Source organism: Pleurodeles waltl, chromosome 3_1 (genome assembly GCF_031143425.1).
Source record: "Pleurodeles waltl isolate 20211129_DDA chromosome 3_1, aPleWal1.hap1.20221129, whole genome shotgun sequence".
Taxonomy (NCBI): Eukaryota; Metazoa; Chordata; class Amphibia; order Caudata; family Salamandridae; genus Pleurodeles; species Pleurodeles waltl.
Genome location: NC_090440.1, coordinates 657,995,115 through 658,013,031, shown reverse-complemented (window position 1 = coordinate 658,013,031; position 17,917 = coordinate 657,995,115).

The following is a 17,917-nucleotide window of genomic DNA, read 5'->3' as shown; positions in this document are numbered from 1 at the left end:
CCACCATCCGAGAAAGGGAAGGGGAAGGGGCCTGCACCTGCAGGCAGGAAGGACAGGAGGCCTGGTGCTGGGACAGATTCTGAGCCACCATCAGGACAGTGCGTAATGCTAAAAGCCAATCCTTATGTCATGTAATATTTCGAGCATTATGTGTTAATGCAGAATGTTAACCTTTTGCATTACAGAGATTCATATTGAAACATCATTAATACTGTTTGCAATGCATTGCTCATTTTCAAGACTTTGCTGCAGGATTACTGAGTGTGGTTAGGGTGTGGTCCCTATTCTAAGCCTTTCTAGAATCCTTTCCTGCAGCCTCGCTGGGTGTGGCACGTGGGCGGGGCCTGGGTCTATTTAAGGGACCCAGCCCAGCTCCACGTGCTCACTATTCAGAGTTCCAGGTGCAGAGCAGCAGCATTTTCCTGAGCTCCTGTTCCGAAGTCCTAACTAGGATTTCCAGGCCCTGTCTTCATTTCCTTGGTGATCTTCAAGCAGGGCGGAAAGGCGGAGGTCGGGTTAGGCCCCGACTCCGTTTTCAGAAATACTCAAATTTTGGGCCTTTTGGTTACATCGCGTGTGCAATGGTTTTCTTGGCATTTAACTTTTGCTGTTTGGATTGGCAGTGTGCGCGATCGTATCTTTGCATTTAAACCTTGATGGTTGAATCGGCAACAGAGTGCACAATTCATTCTTGGCATTTAACTCTTGCAGTTCGGATCGGCAGTGTGCGCGATCATATCTTGGCATTTAAACCTTAATGGTTGAATCGGCAACAGAGTGTACGATTCATTCTTGGCATTTAACTCTTGTAGTTTGGATCGGCGTTGCGCAATCGTATCTTAGCATTTATACCTTGATGGTTGAATCAGCAACAGTGTGTGTGATTTATTCTTGGCACTTAACGCTTGTAGTTCAGATGGGCAGTGTGCGCGATCATATCCTGGCATTTAAACCTTGATGGTTGAATCGGCAGCAGTGTGCACGATTCATTCTTGGCATTTAACTCTCACAGTTTGGATCAGCAGTGTGCGCGATCGTATCCTGGTATTTAAACCTTAATGGTTGAATCAGCAGCAGTGTGCGCGATTCATTCTTGGCATTTAACGCTTGTAGTTCAGATCGGTAGTGTGTGCGATCATGTTTTGACATTTGAACTTTGATGATCGAATCGGCAGCAGTGTGCATGATTCATTCTTGGCAATTAAAACTTGCAACTCAGATCGGCAGAGTGTGCGATCGTATTTTGGCATTTAAATCCTGATGGTTGAATCAATAGCAGAGTGCATGAGTCATTCTTGGCATTTAACCCTTGTGTTTCAAATCAGCAGATATTTCAAGTGTATAATAATTCCTAAGCAATTGAATCTTGAAAGTCTAGATAGAGTGTGTCCTTGCAGTATCATTCATGAGCTTTTCACAGTTTATTCCTAAAAACCAATGTGTTCATTGATTACTGTTATAGTGTGCCTTTGCAGTATCATTCATGAGCCTAACACAGTTTATTCCTGAAAACTAATGTGTTTATTGATCACTGTTATTAAGTAGTTTCTATTCAAAGAAATAACTTGAGTCCGTTCAAGGTTCAGAGTATCAGATTGTATTCTAAAGAAACGCTCATATGAAAGCTTGCATAATGCTTATTTATTTTCCAGGTACTCAGAGCTAATAAGGTTATGATATAGGAAGGCTCTTGATCATTCATGTTATTAGTACACAGCCATTATGAACAAAGCTTATATAAGTCAATGTGCAAAATCTGATTATTGTGTTCTTAACTTTTACTTCCACAGGTCTCCTTCCCTGCTGTTCCCAACCTAAAACCCCTTCCCCCACTTGGCCGTTCTTTAACTCTGTGCTATAACGGCTAGTAGAGTTTGGAGCTGCCAAGAGGTGGACATATTGGGAACAGGCGCAAACCCCGAGGATCCGGACTCCCTGACACCCCACCACCAACCATGGTGGTTCAGCATCCGAGGCTGCAGTGGAAGGGCTGGAGCCTCCCCTGACCACTGACTGCACCGCCACCATAACCACCACCAGCAGCAGCAGCCCCAGTGGGCAGCCATCTGAGGCTGCAGGGGAAGGGCTGGAGCCTCCCCCCACCACTGCCTGCACCGTCACCATAACCGCCACCAGCAGCAGCAGCGCCAGTGGGAAGCTGTCCGAGGCTGCAGGGTAAGGGCTGGAGCCTCCCCCCTCCACTGGCATTCCCGACACCAGCACCGCCACTGCCACTACTGAGCAGTCGTCACCGCCAGTGGGCAGTGTGTAGTCCTGCCTCCAAGGGCTGTAGTACGTCCTGGACCCTGCAAATCCTGTAGGTGTGACACCCAGGTGAGAGACTGTGACCTTGCACTCCCCAAGTGCTGCATCACAGGGCATGTTGCCCCCCCAGAACCAGTGGAAGAAGCCATCCACTCACCCCCTCCTTGCCAGGATGAAGCACACTGGGCACAAGGCCCCCTCCAAAACCACCCACTAGGGAGACTGGGGCCTTGCACTCCCCAGGACCAAGCAGTGGGCAAACCACCCACTTGAGAGTCTGTGGCCTTGCACTCTCCAGGACCAAGTAGTGGGCAAACCACCCACTTGAGAGTCTGTGGCATTGCACTCCCCAGGACCAAGCAGTGGGCAAACCACCCACTAGAGAGACTGTGGCTTTGTACTCCCCAGGACTAAGCAGTGGGCAAACCACCCACTTGAGAGACTGTGGCCTTGCACTCACCAGGACCAAGCAGTGGGCAAACTACCCACTAGAGAGACTGTGGCCTTACACTCCCCAGGACCAAGCAGTGGGCAAACAACCCACTAGAGAGACTGTGGCTTTGCACTCCCACGACCAAGCATTGAGCAAACCACCCACTTGAGAGACTGTGGCCTTACATTCCCCAAGACATCGCACAGGGCATGTAGCCCCCTCCAGGACCAGTGGTGTTGTACCATCTTCCGGCTGATGTGCCCCCCCCATTCCCTGTCCCCCTGGGGTGCCTGTGTATTTTCAACCTGATACCCTGGCAGTGTTTTCTCTTTGTTGTTGCAGGAGTGAGGTGGGGCCTTGGCCTATGTGATGTGGCCCTGTGGCCCACGGACATTGAGGACTGGGCAGTGTCCCTCCATTTGTATATATGTATATACTGTTTTGATTTTGAAGCACGTATTTCTACTTATTTATCTTTTACACTCATTTTAATCAATTCCTTTGGTCCTTGCATTATTCCTGAGGGGTACTGGGTAGATATGTGATGTTATTGCATCTGTTTGTGTGTATGGTGTTGGGGGTGTTGCATGTGTGTGTCACTCTCTTTTTCCTCCCTCCTCCCTTGTGTATTATGCGACAGTACTCACTGTGGTCATCTTCGCCAGCGTTGATGTTCGTAATGCATGAAGATGTATAGCAGCATGGGGAGGGTGTGCAACTCGTGCTTCATGGCGTCGTGGTTCTTCCTTGAGTCTCCAGAGGTGAGTCCTTTACCTTCTGTGTACTGTTTCCGCCGTGCTTTTGATGTCGTTGGTACTGCCCCAGAAAAGGTGGCAGATAGGTGTGTCATATTACTGTGGGCAGAGCATTGTTTTCCGCCTGGCTGTTGGCGGTTACCACCGTGGTGCTTGTTGCTACCGCCGTGGTTGTCAGTGTGTTAAAGTGGCTGTCTGTGTGGCGGTTTCCGGCATGGTCATAATTCCATTTTTTTACCGCCGGTCTCTTGGCGGTATTACAGCCGCTTTATCACCTACCGCCAGGGTTGTAATGAGGGCCTTGGTGTTGTAACCGTCGGTGTTGCCATCGTCGATGACTCAGATTTTTTTGTCTTCATTGTCAATGGGGCAGGCTGCAAAATACGTTGAAGAATAGTTTTCTTCAGGGAAGGAGTTGTGGGCACAGACCTAACCTTAGGGATAGGCTAATGTTGCTTGGAGGTTGATGGTTAATCTTTATGCCTCCTTTCTTTCACAATGTCAGTATGTTTGGATTTCCTACTGACTTTTGCAAGTGGCTCTGAAGGATGTTTCTCCTCATTTTTCTGCCTCTTAATTGAAGTTGTGGCTTGTGAGAAATCGTCACTACTCTCCTCTGATAAATGACATTCTTTGGTTTTCAGCTTTTTGGGCCACAGTAAAAGCCTACCTTCCTTGTCCTTTCATGTCTTCTGAGAGAAGGTGCGGCACATTTTAAAGTTCTTTCTTTACCTTATGATCCGCTTACAGGCAAGTAATGCAGTGTTTGTGTGGATCTTGTGAATGGAGACTTTTCTTTCCACAGGTATCACATGCCCTAAAAAAGCCTTTTCCAAAGTATGGAACAAATCGTCCAGTCCAGTCAGAAATAAGCAGGCTGTAAAATTAATACTTCCTCAGGAGCAAAGTCCTTTCGGAAACTGTGAGGAAAAACAGGTAGTTTGAGCAAAGCTCAAGGAGACTCCCTTCACATGAAGTACAGTAGAAAACCTGAGGGAAACAGCCTCTGTTGGGAGTGTTCCGGGATGCTGTGTTTTGATTGGCCATAGGTCAAGTTTGGTCCTTTTTTAGAAAAGGAAATAGATATGCTATTAAACAGAATTTACATTCCATTCATACCCTATGATACTAAGATATACTGCTTTTATTCAGGTACCGTAGACTCCCACTTCCACGATGAGGAATATTCAAAAATGTGAATCTATGAAAGATCTAATACTGAAGGAAATGATGATTCCTTGCTGCTGACATCCTCGGAATGAGATTCTTGCCTGAATTTAGACCCTCGAAGCCATAGTAATAGTCTTCCTTAGTGGTCCTTTAGGGTTTTTGTTGAAAAAGTGCAGCTAATGTAACTGTTGTTGGCCTTATGTGAAGAGTAAAGACAAAATATGCAGTCCTGATGAAGATCATCAGAGTAGAGCCTCTTTTTATTACAGGATCTGAAGAATCCTTTCTTTGCTGTCTCTGACAGGATGAGAACCAAATTTTAATGAAGGCGCAGATATTCTGAAGGTTCTAAAGATATAGGTCTGAAATTCTATGGAGAAGAATTTTGTAAATCCTTTGGAACACTTACAATGGAGCAGAGCTTAGTAGAGACTCTAACATGACATGTGGTAGAAAATCTGAAGGACTGGAGCATCTCACAGGAGTGTTCTATAGGGTGGTGCAACATTATTGGTTAAGCCTTAAGTTTAGTCCTTTTTAGCTAATGACTATGATATGTTACTGTAGGACGCTGGCCTGGTGTGGTGAATATCTAAGGTATTATCACCTTATACCAGGTCCAGGTATCCACTTATTAGTGAAGTGTAGGGAGTGTCGAGAAGCCAGGCTCTCTAGAGGTAGCTGTGGATGAGCAGCCAAGGCTTATCTAGGAGACTTACAAAGCTCATGCAATACCACTGTAGTCACACAGCACTTACACACATGAAAGAACCACACAGTGTTACTAAAATAAAGGTACTTATTTTAGTGACACAAATATTAAAATACTAGATAGGCAACTCTCCAATAAGAAGTAAGTAAACACACTATGGGGGTCATTCCGACCCTGGCGGCTGACTACCGCCAGGGCCGGGGACCGCGGATGCACCGCCAACAGGCTGGCGGTGCATCCATGGGCATTCTGACCGCGGCAATCGGGAAACCGGCGGTGCCAAGCAGACACTGAAAATCGCGACGGGTGCCACTGCACCCGTCGCACGCCTTCAACTCCGCCGGCTCCATTCGGAGCCGGCTTCCTCGTTGAAGGCGCTTTCCCGCTGGGCTGGCGGGCAGCCTTCTGGCGGTCGCCCGCCAGCCCAGCGGGAAAGCCAGAATGGCCGCCGCGGTCATTTGACCGCGGTGCAGTCATTCGGCGGCTCCTGCCGGCCCTGCGGTTACCGGAGCCGGCGGGAGTCAGAATGACCCCCTGTGTTATGTAAAGTAGAAATCATAATTTTACATAAAAATCAATAGAAAACAGTGAAAAGCAATAGGCAATACTGAAGGCCTAGGGGGGAGACCAAACCATATACTAAAAATGTGGAATGCGAAAGTTGGGTCCCTACCCAAGGAAGTGGAATTGGTAGAGGGGTGCTGGATGTACTAGGAAACCCCAAAGGTAAGTACTAGAGTGTTCCTCAGTGACCAGGAGGAAAGAGGTAAGTTGCTATTTTTTCCCAAACAAACCCACAGGACTTCAGAGGAGGATATTGCAAGACCCAGACAAGACTGCAAGAAACCAAAGGTGGATTCTGGAAGAGGAAGAACTGGAAAAGAAGGGGACCAAGCCCAGTTCATATTGGAGTGCCCGGTGGTAGCAGGAGCCACTACCCACCCATCTGTGGATGCAGGAGTTGGTCAACTGTGAGACGAAGACGGTCAGCAATGCATCACTGGAGCGGATGAAGAGTTCCTGGGTGATGAAGTTAACATCCCACGCTGGATGAAGGATTGTAGTCAATCTGGTGTGGAAAACCACCAACATGCCTTGGCAAAGGCAAATATCACTGTTGGAGGAAACGTGGAGCTGCCGGGGACCGGCAAGGTCCAGAGGGACTCAACCCACAGGGGGAGTCCCAAGTACCCCTCAGCAGTGCAGAGAGTCCAAAGAAGATGAGGCAGCCACCACAGAAGACCCAGAGGCAAGGAGCTCAGGAGTCACAAAGAGGTCCATGCAGCACACCTGCGGAGAGGTCCCATGTCGCAAGAGAAGCGCGCAGAGGGCAGTGTGTTGCACGGAAGAGAGCTGGGAGCTGGGACTACATGGAGCCAGAAGATCACTTGGAGGAGATGCCAACAAGGCTTGGTAGATGCAAGAGACGTGGTGCACGGGGGTACTGCCTGCGGGAAGGCAAGGGTTTACCTTCACCAAAGTTGGACAGCTGGCAGAGAGGATCAAGGGGACCACTACAGACCACCACCCGTGATGCACACAGCTCAGGATGAGAGGAGATCCACGCAGTCAGTTGTTGTTGCAGTTGGTGCCTGCAGATGCAGAGGAGTGACACCTTCACTCCAAGGGAGATTCCTTCTTGCTTCTTATGCATGCTGAAGACTTGCTGCCCTCAGAGGATGCGCAGCTGGGGAAATATTGCAGTTGCTGGAAGGAGCCGAAGAAATAATGTTGCAGAGTTCCTGTGGAGTCCAGTTCTGGTTCCAGTGGCCAGAAGTCGAAGTAAACACTGCAGAGGATTCCTGCTGGACTCTTGCATGTTGAATCTGAGAACCCACCCAAGTGGGAGACCCTAAACAGCCCTGGAAGGGGGATTGGTCACCTAGGCAGGTGACCACCCATCAGGAGGGGGCTGTGACATCACCTGCCTGTTCTGGCCACTCAGATGTTCCAAGAGGCCTCTGCCCACCTTGAATTCAAGATGGCAGAATCAACGGGCCATCTGGAGGAGCTCTGGGCACCACCCCTTGGGTGGTGATGGACAGGGGAGTGGTAGGAGCACTGCTGGGAGTCCTCTAAGGAACCTCCAGAGTGCATGGAATCGTACAACCAATACTGGCAAAAGGTTTGGTTTTACCATTATGGTGCTGGACATGGGTAGTGACCTATGTCCATTACATGTGTAAACTGGCATCCCTGCACTCATGAAGTCCAAGAAAATTGAGCTGGAGTTCATGGGGGCACCTCTGCTCATTCAGATGAGCCCTCACACACAGGTACCTGCTCCCTGCCCTCTGGGAGGGCCTACCATAGGGGTGACTTATAGTTACCTGGTGAAGTGACCTGAAGTGAAAAGGGTGCATGCACATTTCTCACGCAGGCTGCAATGGCAGGCCTGCAGACACATTTTACCTGGGCTCCCATGGGTGGCATAATACATGCTGCAGCCAATGGGGAGCCCCTGGTGCCCCAATGCCCTGGGTACCTGAGTACCATATACGAGAGACTTATAAGGGGGCACCAGTATGACAAATGTGGGGTGTTTGTGGTCCAAGCAGCCAAGTTTTAAGGGAGAGCACAGTCACTGGGGTCCTGGTTAGCAGGATCCTAGTGCACACAGTCAAAACATACTGACAACAGGCAAAAAGTGGGGGTAACAATGCCAAAAAAGGGTACTTTCCTACACTTGAAAGGCCATGGCCCTTTATGGTCTATGCCTATCATTACATTGCTTTTTAAGGTACCAGGAACTCCCATCGACGACGGGGAATGACTCAAGCATGTGAATCTATGACAATTCCATTACTGGAGTAACCAATTCTAGATGGGAAACTCTGGAACATAGGGCCTGATTTAAATATTGGCAGTAACAGTCCCGCCGCTGAGTTTTTAATTGAAAACCCATCCGCTGCTATGAAGGTCATCTACTGTATTTAGAAGTTGTCGGTCCCATAAACAAAGCTCACCTTTGAACCGCCGTCTTCGCCAGGAAACACTGCCAGCATCAATGGAGGGTGAGAGAAAAGTGGATACTGACGGAACCCCAGCCACCCTTTCTGCCGTGCAGATTTGGATGTGCCTTACCGCCAAGGAAAAAGTGGCGGTACAACCTCCATGTCTGAGTTGGCAGATTGAGAGGGAAAAGGGGTAAAAACTCTCCTTTTTTTCCCCATTCCACCACTTCTTTGACTGAACATGACTGGACAACTCCTGCCATCACTGCTGCCACCGACCCAGGGAGAGTCGAAGGTAGGGATGCAGCATAGCCAGAGTACGTTGGGTGGGACTTGCACTGGAGGTCGGGATCACTGCAGGCATGTACACGTCACAATCTATTTTTTTAATTACTGTGACATGCATTTGTGAGTTACACAATGGTTTCACACATGGCTAGGGGATGCACAGCACACATATCGCAAACATACACAACTGTTATTGTGATCTCATCATACTTTTCAAAATGAATGCTGGCACACCACAATGATGGTGCACTCATACTGGACAACGGTGTCCCCGTGTGCGCACTGACATTCACAGGTAGGTGGGTGCGTAGTTGTGTTGGTTGTTGTGGTTATGTCATGTGTGTGTAGGTGCAGTGTCAATGGTTTGTGTATATTGTGCCGTGTATGTCCGTCAATGTGTGTTTGCTGCATGTATGTGTTGTGGTGGAATGGCGATGGATATGTGTATGTGGTGTGTTGTGTCATATGGGGGACAGGGAGACACACGTTGCAAAAGTTAGTGTGTGTGTGTGTGTGTCCGTAGCCACTGCCACTGTCCGCTCTGCATTGGGTCCTGCGATGTACTTCCTCCGTCAGAGAACCACCACCAGTACACTGCCTGTGGCTCTGTAACATCTAAATATGGCAGGCAGAAGATTGTCAACTTGATGGACTTCTGGGTCCGCTGCCGATGTGCCAAGGCGGTGCGACTGTTAAGTTCTAAATAGGCCAATAGACTTTAAAAATGAGGTAGTTACTGCCACAATCTATAAGCAAACCTCATACAAAGCTGCTGGCCCCAACAGAGTTAAAGATTATGGCGGTCATTCTGACCGCGGCGGTCGGCGGTCACCGCCCGCCAAGCGGTTCCCGCCGAAAGACCATTCCGCCAGAAGACCGCCGGCCGGCCCAGCAGGAAAGCCCCTTCAACAATGAAGCCGGCTCCGAATGGAGCCGGCGGAGTTGAAGGGGTGCGACGGGTGCAGTGGCACCCGTCGCGATTTTCAGTGTCTGCAAAGGGTCAAAGGTCTGTTAGGGGGCCCCTGCACTGCCTATGCCAGTGGCATGGGCAGTGCAGGGGCCCCCAGGGGCCCCACGACACCCGTTCCCGCCATCCTGTTCCTGGCGGTAATTACCGAAGGGGGTCGGAATCCCCATGGCTTTACCGCCGCGGTCAGAATCGCCCAGGAAGCACCGCCAGCCTGTTGGCGGTGCTTCCGCTGCCCTCCGCCCTGGCGGTCATGGACCGCCAGGGTCGGAATGACCACCTATGTCTATCAAGCCTGGGCCCACCTGTGGGCACTAGTCCAAACTACGGTCATTAATGTAATGTACAACAGTGGCAATATACCCCACTCACGGAGATCGGCAACAGTACTCCCACTTTTTCAGAAAGGTAGTCTCCTGATCGAGCAAATTATCACCCAATCCTGCTGCCAGATGGAGTGGGGAAAATCGACTGAAAGATCCTGCTAGACTGGGTGCAAAACAAGAACATAATAAGCGGAATCCAGGCTGGTTTTGGGAAAGTCGTAAGCACAATCAAACACGCTATGAGGCTAAACTTGATATGCACCAACTGAAGAAGACATAATTATACCTCACCTTGGCATATCTACAGACAGTCTTTAAATCGGCAAATATAAGCCTCCTAAGTGGCACACTAAAGCAGCAGAGACTACCTGAATGGCTGCTGAAGGCAGGTAAGGTTGTATATGGAAAAGATGGGGAATGTACACTCATCTTTCAAATAAAAGCTAGTGTCTGGCAAGGATGTCTACAGGTGACCTTGTTGCAAAACCAGACTGGCCGTACAGGGCATCAGGCGAATCCCCGGAAGGCTAGAAGGATGAGGGGATGGTTTTGCAGCAGTGGCCAGGATAATCACCCATTTTTCGCTTTAGAGTTACTTGCGCATCCAACAGTTTTCAGGCAACAATAAAAGTGTCAAGATTGGTATCTCTGGTGATTAATCTTCCTGAGAGGAAGAGGTTCGAGTTTTGTCTATTAGCAGTTTTGACTCAAACGTGTACCACACAGATCGTGGGTTACTGCTTTTGTCACAGAGATCCTTTTGTTACTTACAGTTTGCAAGGAGCTGGCTTTGTATATAACTATTTAAAAATGAGATAAAGTGTGCACAGAGACCAGGGGTTCTCCCGGAGGCTTGACAGAGGCAATAATAGATAATACTAATGCTCTATTTGTGGTAGTGTGGTCGAGCAGTTTATCAGAGGATAGTGTTAACCCCTTCTGTGCCGCGGACGTAATAGTTACGTCCCGTGGCACAGTGCTCCTGTGCTGAGGACGTAACCATTACGTCCTCGGGACGGAGCCCGGAGGGAGCGCTAGCGCTCCCTCCGTTGGGTTCCCCCCCAAGGCGGGGATGGAAGGGGAAGACCTTATTTTTTTTGTTCTAGAAAATGTTTACGTGTTTGGGTCCCTCCCTTTTGGGGGCATGTTTACTGTGGATCGGCCTATTATTTTTAGGCCGATCACTAGACGCCAGGGATTTTTTATTTTTATTTACTGTGAAATGTTTTGTGTTGGGGAGCGGCCCCTTGGGCAAGGGTCGCTCCCATTTGGGGGCATGTTTCTTGTGGCCATTTGGGGGCAGATCGGCCTATTATTTTTAGGCTGATGAAGCCACTTAGACACCAGGGATAGTGTGTGTGTGTGTTAGTGGAGGGGGGGGCAACCCCTTGAGCAAGGGTCGCCCCCCTTTGTGGGCACGTGTACCAAGGCCATTTCTGCCCCCCTTATGGAGAGATTGGCCTATTATTTTAAGGCTCATCTGCCCCCAAGGGGGGCAGAAACCACTAGAACGCCAGGGTTTGTTTTAAATGTTTATTTATGTGGGTGGGCATTCCCTTGGGCAAGGGGCACCCCCCAAGGGGGGCATTGAACTGTTGGCCATGTCTGCCTCCCTTGGGGGCAGATGGGCCTATTTGTTTTAGGCCCATCTGCCCCCATGGGGGGAAGAAGCCACATAGGCACCAGGAATAGTGTGTGTGTGTGTGGTTTGTTTTTTGTTTGGGGGTGGGCCCTTGGGGACACACTACTAAAGGTATTTTCTGCCCTCCTTGGGGCAGATAGGCCTATTTTTTAGTAGGCCCATCTGCCCCTATGGCAGTATTCCCTTAGGCACCAATTTCTAAATGCTTGATGGTGGGATGTTTGTCAACTGACGAAGTATTTGCATTTGTGATAATTTTTTTCCTCCCTTTTGTTCTAGTTCAAAGCTTTTGCTTTCTTTGCTGTGGCTCCTTGCGGTTTTGGCGGTGGTTGACCTGTGGTTTGCATAGTTGCATGTTTTAGGTAAGTAAAAACAATTTACTCCAAAGGAGTATTGTTGCCTTGCATGAATGACATGTTTGTAGGTGGTGTACTAAATGCAGGTTTGTGTGAAATTGTCCTTAGATTTGTGCACAATGATATTTGTGTTGTCTTATTTCTAATTTTCTTTTCTTTCTTTCTTTTTAGTGGGATATCATTGGTGATTGCTGTGTCTGTGCAGAGTAGTTGCTGGTGATTCAAGCTTTTTCAGGCAAGTGAGCGGTATAGTTTTTGAGTTTATAACTCTTACTAATAAAGCTACACTTTATTACTTATCTTACACAGTGCTGGTTGTTGGTGGTGCATTTGTCTAGTTAATTTTAGTAGGAAAGATCATGGCTAGCCGCAGGATGACCGCTCAGCAGGTGGTTGGTATGCTTTTTGAGTCATTGTCTGATCATGATTATGAGACGGACTCTGCATCTGAGGCAGAGGAGGAAGTGAGGGATTCTGGCAGTGAAGTTTCTGTTGGAGAGGAATCTTCTGATGAGGAAGCCACACTCAGTGCAGATGAAGGGCCTGTTTCAGAGGAGGACACTGATGTGCCATTAGTGCAGCAACCTGGGGCTGAAAAGTTTTCTGTTAGAAGACCTGAACTCTGGGTTGCCCCAAACATGGAGCAACCAGAGTTGCCTGCCTTTACTGGTCTCCCGGGGTGTAGTGTCAATACTGAGAACTTTTTGCCTGTCAATTTCTTTGAGTTATTTGTGGATGAAGTGTTTTTGGAAGAGATTGTTGAGCAGTCTAATTTGTATGCGGAGCAGTATTTGAGGGACAACGCTGCTAGACTTAGGCCGCACTCTAGAGCTGCCCAGTGGATTCCCACAAATTTGGAGGAGATGAAAAGGTTTTTAGGTTTGACCCTTTTGATGGGGTTGATAAGGAAGCCGTCACTGGCTTCTTATTGGTCTACTAGTCCCTTGATTGCAACAGCTATATTTCCTGCAACAATGAGTCGTAATCGGTATTTGCTTCTTCTTAGGATGCTGCATTTTATTGACAATGCATTACCCTTGCCACAAGATCACGCTGATTCTGACCGTCTTTTTAAGATTAGGCCTGTCCTTGATCATTTTGTAGATCGGTTTTCAGAGGTCTATGTTCCAGGCAAAGAAATAGCTGTGGACGAGTCTTTGGTCCTCTTCAAGGATCGTTTGGTTTTTAGGCAGTACATTCCTAGCAAGAGGGCACAATGTGGAATTAAATTGTATATGCTGTTTGAAAGTAGTACAGGATATGTGTATAATTTCCGTGTCTACACTGGTAGGGATTCCAGTATTGACCCCATTGGTTGTCCTCCCACTTTTGGAGTTACTGAGAAAATTGTGTGGGAACTTGGTAGACGACTGTTCAACAAAGGTCACCATTTGTATATAGATAACTTTTACACTGGAGTGCAGTTGTTCAAGGAATTGTTTAGAGTGGACACTGTTGCTGGTGGCACAATTCATTGTAACCGGAAAGGCTATCCAAGGGAGCTTGTCTGTAAAAAACTTGAGAGGGGACAGTGCAGTGCCTTGCGGAATGATGAGCTGCTAGCTTTGAAGTTTTCAGACAGGAGGGATGTCTACATGCTAAGTACCATCCATGATGAGAGTACTTCCCCCGTGACTGTTTGGGGCCAGGTTGCTGAAGTGCGCAAACCTGTGTGCATTTTAGATTATAATAAGCACATGGGAGGTGTAGATAGAGTTGATCAAAGGTTGGAACCTTATACTGCTATTCGTAAGTCTTACGTTTGGTATAAGAAGTTAGCAATTCACCTCTTCCACTTAGCACCTTTTAATGATTTTATTGTGTTTAAGGATAGGTCTCCAGAGTCAAAGATGACATGTGTGAAATTTCAGGAGTCAGTGATAGAGAGCCTTATTGTGGTGGAACAGGCCAGAGTTCCTAGAGAAGCAGTGGTGGAGGATGTGGCTAGATTGAAAGATCGCCACTTTTCTGAGCACATTCCTCCCACACCCAAAAAAGACTTTCCAGCTAAGAAATGTAGAGTGTGTTTTCCAAGAGGTATCCGGAGGGAGACTCGAATGTACTGCCCAGATTGTCCTTCAAAGCCTGGGCTGTGTGTGGGTGGTTGTTTTAAGAATTACCACACACAGAAGAATTACTGGGAACCACCATGTGTGTAAACTCATGTCTGTTTTGTATTTTCATGTGTTCAGTTTCATGGTTAGCATTTCTGTCATGTACTTAGTTAGAGCTTTAGTGTTTGTAGTTTTGTAATTATTTCTAATTGGTTAGGGGTTTCTATGTTAAAAAAAAAAAAAAAGTGATGCCATTGTGTGAGGAGTGCGGCTTGGCTCAGGGTCTACATAGTGTACATATTGACTTGCTGTTGGCTACTGCAACACACTGCGAGCCAAACACCAGTCCACACACTCCCATCAGCTGGCGTGATTGTTGTATCAGGCATGTGGGCGTATGTAAGTGATGGGCCTTTGAGTGGCGCTGTCTGTCGATGTGAGTGTTGTAATGTGCTGGGCCCGTGGCTGGTGGTGTGAATGGTCTTGTGCGTGTCATGTATGAAAGGTGTGTGAATGGACTGTAAAGCGGTTGGTGCCTTGCCATGGCTTTACAGCTCACGAGCTGTGAGTCATTGGTTCAGTTTTTTGGCCTTTCAGTTATTAACAGTGCATTTCATTTTTGTGAAATCTCTTGTTAATAAAATTTGATCCACTGAACCATCACTCACCCTCGTGCCAAATCCAACCAGAAGGTGTGGTAAAAATGACAAAACCTGCTCCGCTGTAATCAGGCGTCGCAGCACACCTGTGACACGCTAGGTGCCTCGGGTGGGACCCCGATGATGAAGCACGCCACCAACTTGGTTGGTGGGTGAGGGGTCTTTTTCACATAACCTAAGTGAATTTCTTTTCACAATTTTAGTGTTTGGTACATCACAGATGTATGTGGACACATCAAAATGATATATTACAAAACCACTTGTGTTTGGGGGGGAGGGGGCACCTATGTTTTTGGTCCTGGGTGAGGCCTTCATCTAGGGAAACCTACCAAACCCAGACATTTTTTTAAACTAGACACCCCAAGGAGTCCAGGGAGGTGTGGCTTGCATGGATCTCCCAACATTTTCTTACCCAGACTCCTCTGCAAACCTCAAAATTTGCTTAAAAATGCATATTTTCCTGACTTTCGTTTGTACGATCACTGCTCCAGCACACAATTCCTACTCCCCAGCGTTCCCCTCAGTCTCCCAAGTAAAATGACACCTCACTTGTATGGTTCCCCAAAGCAGAGTCACCCTAAAGATGTATAAAAGAAGAATATGTCCTTATCAACTCGCTGGCCCACCCACACAATTGAGGTATCATTTTTACCGGGAGACTTGGGGGAATGCTGGGTGGAAGGAAATTTGTGGCTCCTCTAAGATTCCAGAACTTTCTGTCACCGAAATGTGAGGAAAATGTGTTTTTTTAGCCAAATTTTGAGGTTTGCAAAGGATTCTGGTAACAGAACCTAGTCAGAGCCCCACAAGTCACCCCATCTTGGATTCCCCTAGGTCTCTAGTTTTCATAAATGCACAGGTTTGGTAGGTTTCCCTAGGTGCCGGCTGAGCTAGAGGTCAAAATCTACAGATAGGCACTTTGCAAAAAACACCTCTGTTTTCTGTCAAAAAATGGGATGTGTCCACGATGTGTTTTGGGGCATTTCCTGTCGCGGGCGCTAGGCCTACCCACACAAGTGAGGTATCATTTTTACCGGGAGACTTGGGGGAATGCTGGGTGGAAGGAAATTTGTGGCTCCTCTCAGATTCCAGAACTTTCTGTCACCGAAATGTGAGGAAAATGTGTTTTTTAGCTAAATTTTGAGGTTTGCAAAGGAATCTGGGTAACAGAACCTGGTTAGAGCCCCACAAGTCACCCCATCTTGGATTCCCCTAGGTCTCTAGTTTTAAAAAATGCACAGGTTTGGTAGGTTTCCCTAGGTGCAGGCTGAGCTAGAGGCCAAAATCTACAGGTAGGCACTTTGAAAAAAACACCTCTGTTTTCTGTCAAAAAATGGGATGTGTCCACGATGTGTTTTGGGGCATTTCCTGTCGCGGGCGCTAGGCCTACCCACACAAGTGAGGTATCATTTTTATCGGGAGACTTGGGGGAGCGCTGGGTGGAAGGAAATTTGTGGCTCCTCTCAGATTCCAGAACTTTCTGTCACCGAAATGTGAGGAAAATGTGTTTTTTTAGCCAAACTGTGAGGTTTGCAAAGGATTCTGGGTAACAGAACCTGGTCAGAGCCCCACAAGTCACCCCATCTTGGATTCCCCTAGGTCTCTAGTTTTAAAAAATGCACAGGTTTGGTAGGTTTCCCTAGGTGCCGGCTGTGCTAGAGGCCAAAATCAACAGGTAGGCACTTTGCAAAAAACACCTCTGTTTTCTGTCAAAAAATGGGATGTGTCCACGTTGTGTTTTGGGGCATTTTCTGTCACGGTCGCTAGGCCTACCCACACAAGTGAGGTATCATTTTTATCGGGAGACGTGGGGGAATGCTGGGTGGAAGGAAATTTGTGGCTCCTCTCAGATTCCAGGACTTTCTGTCACCGAAATGTGAGGAAAATGTGTTTTTTTTGACAAATTTTGAGGTTTGCAAAGGATTCTGGGTAACAGAACCAGGTCAGAGCCCCACAAGTCACCCCATCTTGGATTTCCCTAGGTCTCTAGTTTTCAAAATGCACAGGTTTGGTAGGTTTCCTTAGGTGCCGGCTGAGTTAGAGGCCAAAATCTAAAGGTAGGCACTTTGCAAAAAACACCTCTGTTTTCTGTCAACGAATGGGATGTGTCCACGTTGTGTTTTGGGGCATTTGCTGTCGCGGGCGCTAGGCCTACCCACAGAAGTGAGGTTTTTATCGGGAAACTTGGGGGAATGCTGGGTGGAAGGAAATTTGTGGCTCCTCTCAGATTCCAGGACTTTCTGTCACCAAAATGTGAGGAAAATGTGTTTTTTTTGACAAATTTTGAGGTTTGCAAAGGATTCTGGGTAACAGAACCCGGTCAGAGCCCCACAAGTCACCCCATCTTGGATTCCCCTAGGTCTCTAGTTTTCAAAAATGCACAGGTTTGGTAGGTTTCCCTAGGTGCCGGCTGAGCTAGAGGCCAAAATCTACAGGTAGGCACTTTGCAAAAAACACCTCTGTTTTCTGTCAAAAAATGGGATGTGTCCACGTTGTGTTTTGGGGCATTTCCTTTCGCGGGCGCTAGGCCTACCCACACAAGTGAGGTATCATTTTTATCGGGAGACTTGGGGGAACGCTGGGTGGAAGGAAATTTGTGGCTCCTCTAAGATTCCAGAACTTTCTGTCACCGAAATGTGAGGAAAATGTGTTTTTTTTTAGCCAAATTTTGAGGTTTGCAAAGGATTCTGGGTAACAGAACCTGTTCAGAGCCCCACAAGTCACCCCATCTTGGATTCCCCTAGGTCTCTAGTTTTCAAAAATGCACAGGTTTGGTAGGTTTCCCTAGGTGCCGGCTGAGCTAGAGGTCAAAATCTACAGGTAGGCACTTTGCAAAAAACACCTCTGTTTTCTGTCAAAAAATGGGATGTGTCCACGATGTGTTTTGGGGCATTTCCTGTCGCGGGCGCTAGGCCTACCCACACAAGTGAGGTATCATTTTACCGGGAGACTTGGGGGAACGCTGGGTGGAAGGAAATTTGTGGCTCCTCTCAGATTCCAGAACTTTCTGTCACCGAAATGTGAGGAAAATGTGTTTTTTAGCTAAATTGTGAGGTTTGCAAAGGATTCTGGGTAACAGAACCTGGTCAGAGCCCCACAAGTCATCCCATCTTGGATTCCCCTAGGTCTCTAGTTTTAAAAAATGCACAGGTCGGTAGGCTTCCCTAGGTGCAGGCTGAGCTAGATGACAAAATCTACAGGTAGGCACTTTGCAAAAAACACCTCTGTTTTCTGTCAAAAAATGGGATGTGTCCATGATGTGTTTTGGGGCATTTCCTGTCGCGGGCGCTAGGCCTACCCACACAAGTGAGGTATCATTTTTATCGGGAGAATTGG